General features: G+C 41.0%; 1 protein-coding gene across 29 annotated transcripts in view; it reads left to right on the forward strand.

The window, feature by feature from the left end:
• Positions 1 to 16,662, forward strand: part of TSPAN4 (tetraspanin 4) — a 414,093-nt gene that overhangs the window by 81,833 nt on the left and 315,598 nt on the right. The window lies entirely within an intron of this gene.

Genomic DNA, 16,662 nt, shown 5'->3' on the forward strand with positions numbered 1-16,662 from the left:
TGAGGCAAGGTAATGCAGTACTTGTTCTTCAGAGCTTTGTTGAATGAGAGCAATCAAAGACCACCACATAGTCTTTAAATATTGAGGACCTCGCTGGTATGAGCACTAAAGTGGTACTTTCCTGAAATTACTGCTACCTGTTGTTTGGTGGTCTGCTGCAAAATCCACTTCAGTAGCATCTGCTGTCAAAACGGTGCTTTTGTCATTCAGTCAAACCAGAGCTGAATGCAGTGCAGAGATCTTTTGGGTAGCACAGGCCAGGGTATGCAGGTGAGGAGATTTAGGGGAGGTTTCACAGCAACTCAGTGCACAGTGGGAGTACAGGGTGCCCCTCAGCACCCTTTGTCAGTTTGGAGATGGACCAGGCTTTGTACTCTGCTCTGTCAGCCTGGAAGAGGAACACCTCTAGCAGCAGCAGAGTTAAATGCTGCAGTATTAAATCACCCCATCCCTGTGCTGGGTTTTATTGTTCAGTGACAGCGTGCTTTCCAGACAAACTCACGCATCCATCCTGATTTTCAGCCCTAAAAGTCACTGTTTCTTCTTGTTAATATGGCACTGCTGTCCGGTCCTGCCATGTCCTAGCTCTTCAGTGGCTTAAATGCAGCGCCGTGATGCCAGGGCCAGCTGGTTGGCACAGCTGGCACAGCCAGACTGGGTCATCTGGAGGGAGAGGTCAGCAGTTTAATGGTCCTTAAGAGGAGCCAAATCAGCGGCGATGCCAAAGAGCAGCTGAAGGGCAGTGTGTTACCATGGCTGGACTAGAAGAAGCTGCAGTAGAGAGGATTTCAGTTTATGGGGCTGTGGAGGTGGCACCTTTCACTGGTAGCAGAACACTGTACTACTTGAAATAGCATTGATAACATTCTGAGGACAAAAAAAAGATTTTCTTCCCTATAAGGGGCAGCAGATCTTGAGTGTGAATGCTGGAGAGTGAGTGAGCAAGGATTATTATTTTTAAGGTCATAACTATTCTTAAAACACGTACAAAAAAATAGCCCTGCCATCCCCTAGCCCAGTGTGCAAGGCTGAAAGACAGCACATTAACATATCCACATGGTGCATATGCTATTTTTAACATTGCTGTGAGAATTTTCCTGAATTTTTTGAATGGCGTTTGCATTTACTATCAGAATGCTGTCACATTGCTATAATGACTTTTTAAATCCTAAACTTGATGTTTTCATTCATCTTCTGCAATGTCACAAGAACTTGATGGCCAGGAAGGCTGCAGGTACATAGATAGGAGCACTGTGTCTGTTCAAGTACTTGCCTGCACCTCTTGTGTCTTCTGGATGTGTCCCCAGAAGACCTAAACCTGTGCCCTGGAGCCTCTTCTCAGAAGTGCCACCTTGAATGTCATGGTAGCTGCTTCAATGTGGTTTGTAGTGCACTGAGCCAGTTCTCATGCATGAGGTATAGTAAATCAGCAAGGCTGACTGCATGCTCACAAAGTACCCAAACAGAAGCCCTCCTAAAATGGTCCAATGATTTGAGGTCTTCCTTTTGTGATCTCTTTTATGTGCATGATTTAGTTTGTAGATACCTCTGAGAATGATGCCCTCTGTGCCTCCCTTGTGGGTCCCTGAGCATCTCCAAATCTGACATTTTAGGCATCACATAGTCACAATACCCTGCTTTCCGAGGACGTCTTGCATTAATCTCTACTCAAGGTCATACTTAGTTTTTCTTTACAAACATGGAGGCCAAAAATTTAAAATAAAGCATAGCCTCTAATAAAAGTGTGATTATTGTATAATGATCTCTCTTGAGAAGCTTAGGTGCTTAGTTGAAGTGTCAGGTATTAGATGAAATGGAGAAAGTTGGCAGAGCTGATGCAAAAGATGGATAACAACAGGGCAGATTTACCCACATTAGTCTGTCTGTATTTCTAATCCTTACCTAGAGCTATTCTACCTCTCCCTTCAGAATAAGGAAGTAGCTAGGTTTCTGTGGCTTGTTTAACAAGAGGATAGTGCCCTGCTACTTTCCAAAATGTGTATGGGAAGAGAGCATGTAAGTTCCCAGGCAAGGGTTCAGTGGCCCTGACACAGATTTTTGGCAGCTAACACCTGGAAGCTGGGGGGTGGTTATTTGTCCATGCTGCAGAGAGGGGCAGAGCCATAGCATGAGCCAGCCCTCCTGCCCCAGTGGAGCTTCACAGCCTGCAGAGCCAGCTGGTTTCTTAGGAGTGGAGCCAGAGGCTGAAGTTAGGGATTCAGCACTGAGGCTCGAGGGTGATCCCCAGCTGCCCAGGAGAACATAAATCTCATTGGTGTGACTCTAGACATATCTATTGTGGCCAAATCTGCAAAAATCATATAGATCTCTAACTCCTGCTGATCTTGAGAGGATTAGGTGCCTGCATGACTTTGTATATCAAAACTGCCTACTTCACTTCTTCTTTTGTAAATCAATAGAATACCACATCTTCTTTTTACCTCCCAGTCTGGCTTTGTAAAGATGCAAGGGATTTATCCTGAGGATTTGTTTCAAAATCAGTGGGGACATGCTCTCAGTTGGGACTTTGATCACAGGGTAATTATTGCTTTATCTCAGGGTACAGAGCTGTCACACGCAGTTTTCTGCTCAAGTCAGACATCAGTCTGCAGCTCAAATATGGTCAAACCAATAATCTGGGTACTCGGTGGTTTTCTGTAGTGCAGGACAATTCCCAGAGATTAGTGTAAATGTAAGAGCCTTTCTGAAGGAAGCAAACTTCAATCCTGTGATTGCATTAGGTGTTTCAAATGGCTCTGTAAAGACTTGGCAACTATGTATTTTTGAAGCACATTTATTCTTTGTACAGCTTAGATCCTAGCTCAGTGATGAATTACTTTAAACTTTAAAATGAACTCCTTGTCCTGATGTCAGGATCTGTTGTAATCTAAAGGTGACTTGTAAGAGAAAACAAATATTTATTTGGCTTGTGATCTTTTTCATCATACAGTAGGTAAAAAGAGCACAAAGAGCAGGCACTTCTTGAAAGCATCAGTGGTGGCTGAAGGAATACTAAAACAAAAAGCATTTCCAAATATCAGATCCGTGTAGTTCTTTCAGACTTGCAAAATTTCTTTCTGATTGAAGTTCCTTTTCTTTCAAGTCCACTTCAATTAAACAGTGGAGAAAAACCTCTATATTTGTTTCAGAGTTTCAATGTCCTTTCCAGGTAAAGTGCAGGAGCTTGCATTGTCTATGCCCAGGACACTTGTAGAGGAGACTTGCAATTGGCTATGCCAGTTACAAAAAGCTGGCTGTTAAAGAGGTAGGAAGTGGAGAGCCTAGGGTTAAATTTAAAATTTATCCAAAGACTTGGAAGGAAGAAAGCTGCCGTCTTCTTGCTACTCACAAAACTCATCTTTTCCAATTGCTGAGACTGATTTTAATTCCAATTGTGGTCTGTATTTGTCTGTACAAGTTGTTTTTTACCAAGTGACTGATAATGTCTTGTCTCAGCATCATACTGTAAATCAAAACCCACATGAACTGATATGATAGCTGATTTTTGTCTGGAAGCAAAATATCCACCCTAGCATTTACATTTTTTGAGTACAGACTATGGTGTTTTGCTTATTTCCCACTCCACCCTTATACTTACTGCTTTTTTCACTCATTCTGTATCTGTATTTTAGGGGTTTTCATTAATCTCTGTGGAGTTAACTGGTGTACCTTGTGTTTATTAGGATAAATGTTTTTTCAGCAATAATCTTGAATACCAATAATGAATTAAAAACTTCTGCTTGTGACTTACTGCATTTGTGGTCTGCATCATTCCTAGTGTGGCATCATGGCATGGTATTTAGACAAAGCCTTTCATGAGGGAAATTTGGTCTCTGCCTGCCTTTGAGTTTGGGCTTGTTGTGGGCAGAGCTGTGCTGACAAATTCCTGGTCTGTCCAGCTGTAAGAGTCCCTAGATTGTCCATAGCTTAAATCTGTGGCTTCAGCAGGTTGAGGGGACATTGAAAAACAACTGTCAGCACGCACACTATAACCTGTGTGATTTACTGTAATCTGCTGCTGGATCTGATACCCCACCCAGTCACTTCTGTGTTGCATTTCAGGGTCTGGGGCTACTGTGGGAAGCAGCAGTTCTGCAGTGGGTTTGTGTGAAGTAGAAAACAGAACTGCATTTGGTGTGGCATAAGCAACAAGTTGTTTTTCTGTTAGAATATATTCATTCTCTGTTTTGAGTATTTTTAGTTGGTTGTAGATTTGTTGTGGAGCAGTAAAATGCATTTAAACATTATGGCCAGCAAGGAGAGGACTTCTGAGCTTGGTTTTGGGACCAGTCTTTGTGCTGGGGTTCTGGAATAGGATTGGTAGCAGGATTGCCGTGCACTCTGTTGTTCTGAAGGGATGTCAAGATCCCGTAGTTATCTCAGAAGGAACTGCAGGAAAGATGGTACTTCTGTTCTCAGGCTGCTTGAGCTGTGTCTCATTCTGACCAAAGAGTCTGTAGAGGTGGATGCACTAATTTCTAAGCCTCACCCTGTGCAGCCCTGGATGACTTGAGAAACAAATGTGTAGTGTGGGGGAATAGTGGCCAGAATGTGAGTTTTGAGGATCATGCTCTATTGTTGCAAATTAGATGAAAGTAGGTTGGTTTCTTTTCTGTGCCTGGGAGGGACAACTACTTAAATGTTGTCACTGGCTGCCTGGAAGGCAGCTGTGCCCTTCTGCTCCATTGTGGCTGGCTGACTGCAAGCTCAGGCAGTACTTAAAATGCAATCCTCCCAGGACTGCCTGCGTTAAGGTGCCAGGGCACAGTTCTACAACAGTGAGCTGCAAAATGTCTGGTTGTGCAGTTCATTCTGGCCTCTGTGGCTCCCAAGACAGTTCATTGTCTGTCAGAGCTGTATGTTTTCTCCCTGTTCCAAAAATGTGGTTACAAATACTGTGTTTCTGGCTTATTACTTTGAACATTTTTTCTGCCAATTCACAGGGCTTCCTTTTCCACCACCCAAGTGCAAAACACTCATCTTCGTTGTCAGATCTTCATAGCCTACCCTGCCCTGTGGATCTTGTCCTGTGCAGCGCTGAGACATCACCCCCATCTGCTCTGTCAGCCTTGAGTCTTCATTTGTCATGCAGCTCTGAAAAACCTTTCATGTTTTCTTCCGTGTCACATCTGGCAAGAGGAGCTCTACTTAAAGGTCACCAAAACTGACAACTTTTCTCATTCTCAGCCCTCCCATAGCACTCTCCTGTGCCAGCAGCAAGCAGGGAGATGGTGAGACAGCTGCTCATAGGGACTACCTGCAAAGCTCAAGGGAGGAGCTGCTGAGTGACAGAACTGCCCGTGTCCCCTTTCTTTGCCCGTGTCAGTACTCTGTTGCTGCCCAGGGAGGATTGGGGTGTGGAAGGAGGCAGAGCACTGCTCTTGTCCCTGCTGAGCCACTCTGCTCCAGCTCCTCCAGCAGAGGCAAGGCTGCCTCTGCACAGTGCTCCTCAGCTGTGAGTAAGGGGTGTCTCCCTAAGGAGCTTTGAGTTGGGGGCTGATGCCATTGTGACAGGCTCCTTCACGTCTCCCTCACAGCTCTGTGAATCCCCCCAGGACAAGTCCTTTAGGACAGGGACAATGTCCCCATAACTTTGTGCCCACTATATGCTTAACAAAATATGCAGGAATGCCCAACAATTCCTTCACTACTTCCAGTGCTGGTCACCATGAGCTTGTTTAAGGTCTGTCCTTCTTTCTTGCCATGGGGAAGCACAGTGAAATTTGTATTTTGCATAAGAGGGAGCACACATTCCTTCATCAATGAGAGAAATAGTGGCTGTGGGTTCAGTACTAACAGCAACAAAATCCCTCCGCCCCCAAAAGAGAATTTTTCTCTGTTCCACTCCCTTGGTAGACAATTTTATGGGCTTTTTGTCTCATTATGTTTTATTTGCCCCAGTTGTTTGTATATATAAAGATACTAAAGTAGAATTACTGAATGAAGTCCCCAGTGTTGAATCTTTGTGTTTCTCATGTATGGCTTCACATGGATTTTTTTTTTTCATCTTTGTTTATAAGACACTGTGTATTGTACCCTCTCCCAATGGTTGCACTCACCCAGAGAAGCTATAATATACTCCTAATTCTTTTTTCTTAGCTGACTGTAATTCTGTTCTAACCTGGGAAATACTTCCTTTTTGTGTGGCCAAATGCTTCATGCAGGTCTGTTATTGATATATGTACATCAAAACTAAGGGTCTGATTGAGAATCTGCATGGGACTCTGAATCTTTCATTGATTTTTCCATAGGTTTGGACTGTACCTCTAATTCACAGTTCTCAGTGAATCTGTGCTGCTCTGTTTACTCTGCTTGATGAGATAAGGATCATTCTGTTCCTTGGTGAGATGTATTCCCAGGAGCCTTCCTTTTTTTTCTCCTGTGCAGCGATCACTTTATATTTTAGCAGCCTGATGCTAATAAGTGCTGCAGCATTAGCTGTGCCTTGGAGACAAAGCCACTGTAATACAGCCCTGATGTGCCCGTGGGTTTACATGTTCCTCTCAGCCAGGGTGTAAGTGGGTGACTCTGGCTGCCCTTAATTTACATCAAAGCTCCCCCAATACTATGTTTGTGAAGGGATGACATGGCACTGTGTACTTTGTTTATATTGTTCATCTCTTATGGTCCTTCCTTGTTAATCCCTAGTTGCTATAGTGAGTTTTCATTGTGCTCCTCTTTATCTTTTGTCCCACTGTTATTTTTGCAGCTTCTTTTTGTGTATGTTTGACTTTTCTATCCCCATTTTTACCAGTGGTTTCTATTCTCGATGATGTGGATGTCACTTTCTGTGTTACTCCTTGGTGTTTTATGGCTTTTTTCATCTCATGTGGCACCGGACAGACAGCCAGTCCTCTGTGGAGGTGAGTGGGTGCTTTGCATGTGCATCTAGCTAAACAGAGATCATCAACTCAGTCTTCCCTGACAGCTGAGAGGAAGATTAAGGGAGCGGGCTTTGTGTCAGGATGGTTCACTGATGTGGTCACAATTCAGGCATTTGGTTAGGTGAGTGTTCATGAGAGCAGGCTGCAGCCTGGTGAGCCTGAGGAACCAAGCAGCTAGACCAAAGGAAAGACAGAACTGAGAGCCAATGACATGTGCTTTGCACCAAGATTGCAAAGCCCTTGCTCCTGTTTTGAACACAGGCACTCAGTTTCTGCAGAATCTGAATTTTATCTGTAGCCCCACATTAATTTATTGCATTCATGTATTGAGCTGGCTGCATTCAGTATGTTGATTGAATAGAGAGATGATTTAAAAACATGAAGTGTTCTGGAGAGAGATTAAACTGTTTTCTTGTTCAGTATTTCATATCTCTCTATCAGCCATGAAAATTGAAACTGGAAATATTAATAAATTAATTGACACATTTGCTACTCTCATTGTAATGATACAGCCAATCCACAAGCAGTCATATGGTGAGTCATATCTTCAGAAGCTGGAGACATTTTTTAAATCATGAGGTTATTTCACAGTATTGAGTTTTGTTTTTAATTTGTCTTCTGCTTTATGAACATTTAGGCTTCTTATTAGCAGGCTTTCTTCTGCAGTCAGGAGGAACATTTTGTCCTTTTTTTTTTAAATGACAGGGCACTTATGATCAAGAGGATCTACAATAATAGTAAAAATGGACATTTCTACAACTTTCTCTGTATTCTTTTACTTATGATGTAAAGGACTTTAAAGATGCAGCTTTCTGTGATGAGCAGTGAATAATGTTAATTGAAGATTTTTGAAAAACTTCATAGTTGGCACTTCCCCCTGCCCTGTTCTTTCTCCCCCCCTCTACCCCACCCCCCTTTTGCCAAATTTAGAAGTTGTATAACAACATCAGCCATCGTTTTCTCAGTGTCACTGCACCAAGACCATGGTGCTTTGGACAGGAAACCTTAGCAGGGTAAATTCCCAAAACTTCCTCCAAGATCTTGTTGCAATTTTTTTGCCTCAGTTTAGCTATTTGTGTGGGAGGATTATTTTCCTAATGTTTTTGATGGCTGTGTTAGAGCTGTAGTGGTTTACTAGGGCCTGATAATAATAAATCACAATGGTGTTATAAAAAAAAAAAATCACAGTAGCCAGATTTAAAAGCACTTTGAAGTGTTGTAGTTACTTTCAATACTGAGTGGCCAGGTGATAAAATGACAGTTAAAATGAATCACCCCTGAATACAAAGTGTTGCATGTAAAAAGAAAATAACCTTCTTCCTTTCCCTACCAAAAACCTACAAGGTACATGAAGGTAGTGATGATGAGTCATACCTCAACTAATGCTGCCTTGGAAAGTTGCTCCTAATAAGTCTTTGGAAGAGTAAGCACCGTGTTCAGAGGTGATTAAAGAGGCAAATAAAATGAAAGATTTTTTTTCTGCTGTGTGTGAATTCATCAATTTCTAGACTCGTCAGCCTGGAAAAGAGGTAAATTAGAGGTCGCAGGAAAAGGCTAATGAAATCATGAAGGAAAAAGAGAAGATAAATTAGGGAATGAATGTTCACCTTCTCATAAATAAGGCATTAGAAACTCTCCAATTAAATAAGAAGTAGATATTAAGTAAATGAAAATATATTTTCCTGCAACATGGAACAGAGCTGTGGAGCTTATTGCTACATCGTGTTGTTGAGTGTAAAACCATACACAGACTGGAGAGATTCATGGGCTGTAAAACAGAGTAGATCAACCCCAGCCTCTAGCTGAGGAACCATAAGCTTCTAATAGTCAGCTGGAACTCTTTACGGAAGGAAAATGTACATCCTTGTTAAGGATGTACCAAGAGGAAGGTAATGCTGCCTTCTCCAAGCTTCTGACTCCTACCATCTTCACTTCCATGTTCCTGAGGGGCTGGTTTCTTGTGTTTGTGTGTGTCTATGTATGTTAACAGCTCAGAGTCACAGCAACACATTCCATTCCCTTGTCTTCACGTAAGCGTGCATGTTTTTCCTGGAAAGCTTTTCTCTCTAATTGGATTGCATCTGTGTTATTTCAGAGAAACGGGATCTTGGTGCCGATTACATCGTGCAGAAAAATCCACAGCTGAGAATGCACTGAGGAAAATCTCCACTAGTTGTCACTCCATCCCCATTTTAAAGCTGACTTCCAAGACCAGTTTGAGCTTCCTACTCTAAGAATCATGTCCTGGGCCCCAGATAGCAAATATGCTGGGACAGGTTTTGCCATGGAATCTCTCTAAAATGTGGTGATAGGAAAAAGTTTCAATCCAAGAGCTGGCAGCCGTGCCAGTGTTGTTCTGTGGGTTTGGCTTTCTAAATAATTGCCCTTAGCAGGGCATTGTCCAGAGTCAGACTAGTGAGGGGCATGGTGTGGGAACTGCTGTGCACATTCTGCATGCTAGCTTCTCCCTCTGGAGAGGTGATGATCCTGATGGACACATTCCCTCCAGGAGGACAAGTTACAGAAAAGTGAAAAGGGTGTGGTGGTGCCAGGGTTGGCTTGTGATCAGTGTTTTCTTGGGTTAGCAGAACTGAAAAGGATTGTGGCAAAGGGGTGCCAGCAGTGGTGAAGAGGAAGGGGATCAGTAGAGGTATTTTTCAGCTGATTCCCAGGATGGTTTTCTTTCTCTGGTTTCACATTGAAGTAGCACCTGGACTTTTAACTTTACGAAGAAGGTAAACTCTTTCACAACTCCATGTCTTGCCTGTTTGTATTTCTTTGGTACTTGTATTCAAAACCAGCATGAGTTTGAGAAAAATGTAAATTCCATAAGCTTGATAAACATATTTTTGCCTCTTCTGTCTTTAGCTCCCCCTGCCATGGGTTTAGTTTTGAAGCTCATGTCTTTTATTGTTTGTGTTGAACAAATCACGTTCTGCACCAGTTGGTGCTTGCTGCTGTGAAGAGAGGAAGGAAGAGCTACTGGTTGTGTTGAAGAGTTTGCTCTCTGTGTAAATCACAAGAAAATGGAAACATGACACAATTCAGGCTTTTAATTCTTTGTTATATTTGCAAGGTACTAGTCAGTGATGGAACCTGGGAGCAAGAGCAGTTAGGATGTCCTGCACGCTGCTCCTCTGTAAGAACCATCATGTGCTCTGCCATGTGTACACTGGAGGGAACACAGAGCAAAGCAGCCTGAGTTGCTGTAGCTGGAAAGGTCTGACATAGTTTCTTGTTCCTACAAATCAATTGCTGTTTCCAGTCTCTCAGTGCTTGAGTAGAAACAAAGATTGTTTTGGGAAGAAAACCCCAAAAAAACCAAAAAAACCCCAACCAAACAAACAAAAACCAAACCAACAACAACTAAAAATTGCTCCCCAAGTCCATGCACAAAATCAAGCCCCCTCCCATTTTTCAGGATTTAAAGATATTTCCTTTAAAGTAATGAAACAGAAAGAATTTGTTTTTCAGACTCTTGTTCACTGTAGTGGTAAAAGTGTTATCCTCAGTTACTGCTACAAAATTTAATTGAAAGTGTTCTGCAATCCGTTCTCTTCTTCTCTTGAAAGGAGTAAAGAAAATCAGCTCAAACTGAATTGCTTTCAAAGCATTTCTTCCAGGTTAGAGAATGTCTCCTGCTCCAGCTACCCATTTCCTTTGAAATAATTATATTTTGGAAATGCTGTGAGCTCAGGCCACCAAAATGAATGTCAAGGGAACAAAGTTCTGTTTGAGACGAATGGGCAGGGTGTTCATGCATTTGTATCCCAAGACTTACTATGTTTTATTTTTATACTGAGAAAAGATGGGCATATTTATTTGCATGACAAATTAGTATCTTTTTATCTCTATTCTATCAGCTGATAATTTGATTGCTTTGTTGAAACTTTTATTACACATCTTTGTCTAATATTTTCTTCCTCCTTTAATTTTCTAAAAGCCATTTGAAAACCATGGAGATTAGGCAATCCCTTCCCCCACATCTTACATTTTAAATGTAGGGGAAAATAATCAGAAACTTCTCATTGCTCTTGATTGCCTTTTAATTATTTTATGCTTTAATTAAGTCTCACCATTCCTCATTAAGGCTATTGTTCAGGAACTATTCTAGTAATCCTGCACAAGCAGCATCTGTGAAAGCTTTTGGTAGCTGTTGCCTCGGTAAGGAGAATTTTCACTTTTAAAAGCATGTTGCACATGATGAATTTTGGTGCCCTGTGTCTCCTGGGGAAGCTGTGGTGCAAAAGACAGAACCCCAAATTTATAGAATGCCTAGGAAACAAGTTCCTGAGGCTGGAGCAGCCTTGCCTGGAAATAATGGTTGTACTAATAAAGTGACCATTTTCATGGTTAATGCAGCACAGTTCAGAATCTATATTAGCCAATTTGATGGCATTCTTGATCCAAGCCTCTTTGTAATAAAATTAGAGGTGCCAGACAGTGACTTCTTAGGTGCTTACATCATTGTCTCCTGTGGTAGCGGTAAGTCTGAGGCAGGGATCAATGTGTTGGGGTGCATGAGACAGCTCACACCTGCCTGCCTGCACGGTGTGAGAGGAGGGAGCTGCTGCCAAGGCCAGAGAAGCCACTGCTCCCTGTGACACTGGTGTAATGACACCTGGAGGGTCTCTGTCCTTCAGCTCTGCCCTGACTCTTCAGCTGTTGCACCGAATTTCATTCTACCACTGCTAGACCTGGAGTCCAGGGAGAAATTACTGGTCACTGTATGTGCTAAATTGAACAACCAGAGCTGAGAGTAGGTCTGAACTGCAGCTGCTTAATGAAATTTAAAGTTTAAGGATCACTTTGAAGAGAAGTTTGAGGAGCTGTAAAGTTTTCCAAACAAGGTCCATGCTGTGGCAGTGCCTAGATAACTTGGTGGCAAGGTGAAAGAAGTCTGGGAAGTTGCAGTTGCATTGTGGGAGGTTTTACCAGCTTGTCCATCATACTGCATGTTTAGTTTGCAGATTTGTCAAATGAAAGTGCATCTCCATCTGCTGTAATTAAACTCTCAGTAGAATGAGCTTCCATCTCTTTGGCTGACACCTGTAGAACATCCTGGTTTTGCCATAAAACTCTTGTAGGTAACCTAGCTCAAGGGATTGCCACAAGCATGGTATAATTTGGTTGAACACCTTTAATGGTAATCAGTTTCATGTGGGGTCGCTCCTCTCTCTTGCACAGAGAAGCAGAGATGATCTGCTGTCTTTGTATGTGTGTATGCAAAAAAACCCAAGTTGGTGTACACAACACTTCAGGGTTGAAGTTGTGTTCAGCACTGTCTCAACCCTAGCTGACATTTTGAGTATTCAGCTGTGAATAAATGAGAGTCTGCCTATCAGTTCATCAGGGAATCTAGTAAATGAGGAACCATCATAATTAAAATCTCGCTGGTGTGAAATTGTACTGAAAATACTTAGCATCTGCCATGCAGCAATCCTTAAACACTTAGCAAGCTTTTGACTTTCTTATGAGGAGGTAAACATCAGGATCTCCCTTGCTCCGGAGACTGGTATGCAGAAGAGTCAAGTGGCTTTTCTTTGTCATATGCGCTGAACCAAAGCAGAGTTCTTTGATTAGGATTTTATTGTTGGAGGTCCCCACACATGCAGTCACAGTTATTACAACTTGTAGAGCAAAGTCTTACCTGTTGCAGGTAGAATATGAGTTTTAGGAACTTGTCAATCAAGGAGAGCTCAAGTGACTTTTTCTGGAAGAAATTAACATTCTTACACTGTTGTGGAAGAAAAGGACCTCTGCCTGTAAATCCACCTCTTTCTTGCACAGTTTTTTTCTTTTTTTAATCAGTGAAAGAGCAGAACTGCTTGGTTATTAAGGAAAGAAATTTTTCCTTAATCAAGAATATAAGAACACTTGGAAAAATACAGGTCAGAGCCTTGTGTAGCATGTAAACTGTATCAACACGCTGTATGAATGGCTTATTGTAGAAGCAGGATACTTGAAAGCAGATCAGTAATAAAGTGTAGCCTGACCAAGATCTGTTTAAAAAAGGAGTTGAATAATTGCTGCACATTGTAAAATATTTAAAGTGGAACGTAAAAGACTCCTTCACCTTCATGGAAATGAAATGGCATTTCACATAAGCTCCTGGAGACTGATAGCCAGAACCTGCCTTTAAGCTTGGAAGAGGTGACAGGGCGGAAATCTGAGATGAATTTGGGGGTTGTGTAGCCCAGGGTTTATATTGTGAATAGGCTCTGAGAGAGTCAAACAGGCAAACATTGATGAAACTCAAGACAGAAGGAAAATTATGAAAAAAGTGAAAGAAATGTAAATTTAATCTTAACAGAAGTTTCTGCTACTTTAGTGTATTCTGATAGGCTTTTTAGTTGCATCCTGATTACCAAGCTGTATCTGGAAAACCAAATCATGCTTAGAGAAGTCATCTGGAGTTCTGCTGTGATGAGTGTATCTCTAATTCTGACAAAACATTTAGTCAGAACAGCTGATAAATACATGTATGGTATTCCTTATTCTTAGCTCTCGGTTTACAAACCTCCATTGCGGTACCATTACAAGATTCATAGAATTGCCATATTTTCAACATGAAGTTGGCTTTTTTTTCTACAAGAAAGCTGATTGTGAAGTCACTGAAATAAGGGTTATTTCTAAGAGAGCATCTGACTATTCCTAATTCTGCAGATGAAATAACTGATCACATACTGCAAGTATTAACCGAACAAGCAGCAAAATAAATACAGGCCAATAAAATTTGCTTATCTTGGAGCTGAAATGTAGCTGTGGAGGGTGGCTGTGATACTCATTTTGGGTAACACAAGAAATTATATTAGTTTTATATATATAAAAATAAATAATACAATAAAGTTTGAAGGGTAGGAGGAGGAATTGATAGGACCCTTCTGTGAAACTTGAGGAAGACTGTAAGCACAACCCATATAGTACATTTGTTATTATTTATAGACTTTTATTTAAAGGTTTCTAGGTGGATGAGTTCCAGGACTTCTGTTGTCCTTAAAGAGTTCAGTCTGGCAGTCAGCAAGTGTGTGGTGATGATTCATCAGGTGTAGTGAGCTTGAATAAATTTTTGACAGATGTAATTAAGCTGTGTGTCTTAGCAACATTTTTCTTAGCTACAGGTCAATGTACTCTCCATTTGTTCAGGGCTTTCTCTTAACTGACAAATGGTGCAAGACAGCTGTTTTGGAAATAAGACTCATTCAGTGTCAGAGGTGAGAAAACACTTTTTATTGTGTGTAATGGAAAGGCTAACACTGGGGTTCACACAGAGGGAGCTTTAGGAGCACTACAGCTTTATACTATGTGGGAGACCTATAGGAAACATTTTATTGGGGGGAATAATTAATCCTTTTTCCCTTAGTCCTTTATCTCTGGTAATAGAGAATGAAAGAGGCATTCTTACAGCATGTGATAGTTTTATTGGGAATTTATTTCCTCTTTTGCTTAGTCTGTATGCATGCTGCACACTGGGAGTTGTATAAAGCAGATGACTTTGTATCTCATGATGGATTTCAAGTAGTCTTCTGTGCTCTTTTGTAACAGTCCCACAGACCAACATAAGTATGCAGAAGATGGCCGGGTACAGAGGAATGTGTGTCCTCTCAGAGCATGTGTCTCAGTAGACCTGTTCAGGAGTTAGCAATTGGTGAATTTTGTTATAGTAATTCCTTTTGGAGCCATCTAAAGGCACAAAACACTATTTGGTGTTGATAATTGGAATTACTTTAAAGAACTCTTATTAAAATGCTAAGCCTGTAGGAACTGTATTCATTGGGAAGGAAAAAAAATGCCAGATGTTTCAGGTATAGATGATGTTGAGGGGAAATTAATTAGTAGTTTGTGTAAGTGTGTATTTTCTATGACTAAAACTCACACACTGAGAAAAAGTGATTAATTTTTTATTAAGGGTTAGTGTACAAAAGTTGTTGAAGAAGTGGTTAATGAGTTTTTACTGCACTGTTAATGAATCACATAAGCATGGTAATAAGCATAGTGAATTCCAGCTTTTAAGGTGTCATTCACTGATTCCCACTATCTTGTCCTATATTCTTTAGGTACTTATCTAAAAATATAGATGTATTTATATATGTGTGTGTGTGTATATATATATATATGTATGTATATATAGAAGTAAGGTAGAGCAGCCTCCTAGATCTCTGGATTTGTAGAACAAAGCAGTGCTCAAGGACTCAAATGTGCTGGCCTGCACTGTCTGCTGAGGCTGCTTGTCAGTCTGTGTGGCTGTAAGCAGTGTTTGAACGGGGCAGTGACACTGTAGGTGTGGTGTTTTCAGACAGGCACCTTGGGATAACACTGCCCTGTTACTCTGGGGACATTTAGTGTACCTGGAAAAAGAGGGATGGGTGCTCATTCCTAGTGCAGTCCTTCTTACTCAACAGCTTATGCAAGCAGCCAAGAGAGACCAATTGCATTTTAGTGCAAAAATGCACATTTAGATGCTTAACTTCACTGCTTTTGGGGTGTTTTAATTTGAATTTTTCTTCTAGAATGTGAGGCATCCTCGTTTCACGGTTGGCAGCTTTGTTTATTTTGTTAAATGTGGCATTTCCTCTTAGAGCTTTCACAGGCTGCTCAGCTGAAGGAACCTGTATGTTCTGCCTTCTGAGCCTTGGATGCTGCTTTTCAGTATGACTTGGCTGTGGTTTTGTCTGTGTAACTTCATTTATTCTGTTAGCTAAAAAGAATCAACTTTAGATTTTGATTTTCTGGAATTTATCCTTAATTCAGTTTAGAAATTGGCCCATCTTTCTCTTGATCCTGGTTTGAAATCAGTTGATGCAAGAGATGTGGAAATAGCCATGTGGAGGGTAGAAGGCCAGTTTTCTCTGGCATTTGGAAATTTGTTGAGGATATTGCTTCTTGCTGGCTTGGAGGAAAACCTAAAATTGTTGAGACTCCACAAAGAAGAACTCCATTGCCTCACAAGTATGTATAGGGAGATATTTGACTTACAGTCTATTTTGTTGTTTCACATTTCAAAACTGAAGTATTTCATTTAGATTCTGTCATCTGAAGTGTAAATGAGGGGGAGGGAAAAAAAGATGGGATTTAAAATAAGGGAAAGTAATTTAAAAATGAAAAGTTGAGCAAAACCCTTTTTCTTATGGAATCATTGTGAGGTTCTACAACATGTATCCTGGGTTTTTTTGGTTTGTTTGTTTTTTTTTTTTTTACTACTGTCAGTGTTTCTTTAATTTTATCAACACTAAGGTTTTGGTGGAAATGCTTGTACTGAAGAATTGTGGATCTTTTGAAATACAGTGTTTTCCTGTTGTTGCTGTTGCATTACTATGATGCATAGAGGCAGAATTTAGATTAGATCTTCATAGTGTTGACTGGAATCCTCAAAATTGAGACTATTCCAGTAGAGATAGTGTATTTCAACACATAGAACAGTTAATCACAACACTGTTAATGTCATTGACAAAACCACTGTGAACTTTGCCCAGCTGAGGATTTCATTTGGAGGATTTCAGGTTTTGCTTTCTCTGTAAAGCTGGAACTCTTTATTTTTGGAGCAATTGATGAAGTGACTTAGTCTGTGTTTGTTTAGGCTTTGCTTTAAACTCAAGGTTTCTCACTTCTGTTACATATCTTTGTCTGACTTTCCCATTCTGTTTTTTCCTTCACTATTGAGTCCAAGTGTGTTTAAGTAGGGAGGAGGCAGGAAATGGTTTACAAATGAAATAAAAATGAGCACCTCACACAAGTCCAACAGCTTCATTCACTTCCACAGCATCCTGTCAGAATTAGG

This window comes from Passer domesticus, chromosome 6, assembly GCF_036417665.1.
Source record: "Passer domesticus isolate bPasDom1 chromosome 6, bPasDom1.hap1, whole genome shotgun sequence".
Lineage (NCBI taxonomy): Eukaryota > Metazoa > Chordata > Aves > Passeriformes > Passeridae > Passer > Passer domesticus.